The sequence below is a fragment of the Grammomys surdaster genome, unplaced genomic scaffold (assembly GCF_004785775.1).
Source record: "Grammomys surdaster isolate TR1022 unplaced genomic scaffold, NIH_TR_1.0 238, whole genome shotgun sequence".
Taxonomy (NCBI): domain Eukaryota; kingdom Metazoa; phylum Chordata; class Mammalia; order Rodentia; family Muridae; genus Grammomys; species Grammomys surdaster.
Window position 1 is genome coordinate 3,751,436 of NW_021604683.1, and position 1,909 is coordinate 3,753,344.

The 1,909-nt window shown below is 47.1% G+C and overlaps 1 protein-coding gene across 4 annotated transcripts in view; it reads right to left on the reverse strand.

Annotated features, from left to right (window-relative positions):
• Helz2 (helicase with zinc finger 2) overlaps window positions 1-472 on the reverse strand; it is a 14,195-nt gene extending 13,723 nt beyond the window's left edge. For all 4 annotated transcript variants that reach the window (XM_028774041.1, XM_028774042.1, XM_028774044.1 and 1 more), the window contains exon 1: window positions 410-472. The gene's annotated coding sequence lies outside the window, so the exon portion shown is untranslated. The remainder of the gene's footprint in view (window positions 1-409) is intronic.
• Window positions 473-1,909: the final 1,437 nt, after the last annotated feature.

The following is a 1,909-nucleotide window of genomic DNA, read 5'->3' on the forward strand; positions in this document are numbered from 1 at the left end:
TCTCTCTCTCTCTCTCTCTCTCTCTCTCTCTCTCTCTCTTTCCAGTGTTGAGGATTGAGGATGGTACCCAGGCTTTTTACACATGCCAGGCAAATAATCTACTACTGACCTATACCTAGCACTCTAAACCTTCAGGGGAAATGTTGAGGCACAAAGATTATGTTCTAATAGAAAGAATGAGCAACAGGCAAAGCCTGCAGTCTCTCCCTGCACTTCTGTGGAGGTTTCTAAATCGTCAGAGCTAGAACCCCATACCCGGCAGCTGGAGAAGCAGGAAGAGGGGTCCATGGAGTTGTCCGATGCTAGGGTCTGTCTGAGGCCACTGATCTTGCCCATTTGCAGGCAAAGGGGTAGTCTTCACACCTCTCTAGATGGCCCCTCCAGTCCCCAGCCACCACCCCATACTTACCCAGTGAACCAGCATCGACTTAGAGCAGCGATCAGTTTCGATTCTGCCCCTGGGGCGACTCAGACCTCTGACGACAGAGCACGGAAATTACCTCACTGCCCCCCCTGCCCCGCCCCTGCCCCGCCCTCAAGTGATAGCCTCCCTCCCAGACCTGGCGGAGCTCCCTGGACCTAGTAACATTTCCCCCACTCCCCACCCCCACAGTTCCCTTGAGGTCAACACAGCAGGATTTATCCTAGCCATTTCCCCGTTCCTCCCCCTACTCACACTTAGACTGTATCCTCTTGTGTGGGGACGGTGAGATGAGCCCCAGGGTAGATGGCTTTAGAGTCAAAAAAAGAAAAAAAAAAAGAAAAAAGCCCCTATTGGGAGTGGAAGGGTCTTTGCCTATAGAGCCTTGACAAATTTACTCTGGATGCTATAGCCAAGGGCTAGGGTCCTTGGGAGCAGGGACAGACAAGCAAGGAACTGAGAACTCTTTGCTGGGGCAGGACCTGTTCCTAAAAGGCACTAGACTTCTTCCTTGAAGCGCTAATGATTATAATCAATGCTGAGCACAGCGTGAGGACAGAGTGACATGGTTCCTACCCCTGGGAAAGGGCCCCCTTGTCAGCCTCCAGGAGTGTCAATGGCTGCTGTGGGCATAAGGCAAGTGTGTATAATAACGTACATATTTCACATTCCTCCGAGGAATGTCCTCTCTGTTAACATTAATGACTCCAGGAGAATTAGAAACAGCAGAGTCCAGGAGCCGAGGGTGTGTCTGTCTCTGCAAAAAGGTAAACACTGGAACCTTCAGGACAGCCCTTAAGCCTATGGGAAAGAGCTCTAAATACATGAAAATGTATAATTTCTTAACTATCCAAAAATACAAGGATTCAATATGAATTATGAGGGGTTTCATGAATTTAGATGAACAGAGGCAGCTACACTGTAAGCCAGCTTGTCAGAAAGATACAAAGGCAAGCAGGTTCCTGTGTTCATGGTCAGCCTGGGACAGAGCAAGGTTAGACTCAGGCGTGATGGAAATGGTGTGTGGTGGAAATAATTTCAACAGTTTCCCACCAAACTAGCTTGTCATCTGTGCTTAACTAAGGCAGGCAGATCTCTGAATTCTTTTGCAATGTTAAAAGAAAAATGCATGTTTTCTGTCTCTTAAGAATCAAAGGGCCGGGGTCACAGGATGCTGATTAATAGGATAATCAAAAGAGAACCTGGAATAAATAAGTAAATTGATATGTAAATTTAAAAACTGAGCTTTTGGTCTGCATGAGATGAGGTAAGGGATAGTAGTTCTTTAGAATTTTCTCTAGAGAGAGCTGAGCTGTCTGGAGATCTCTGGAGATCAAAAACAGCTCTTCAAGAATTTTTTTCTTAACAGGATTTCTGACTTGGTCTGAAGATCCAATAATGTTTTTATATAGCAGCTTTTCTGGTCTTTCCTCAACACTGGGAGAGAGAGAGAGAGGGAGAGAGGGAGGGAGGGAGAGAGGGAGGGAG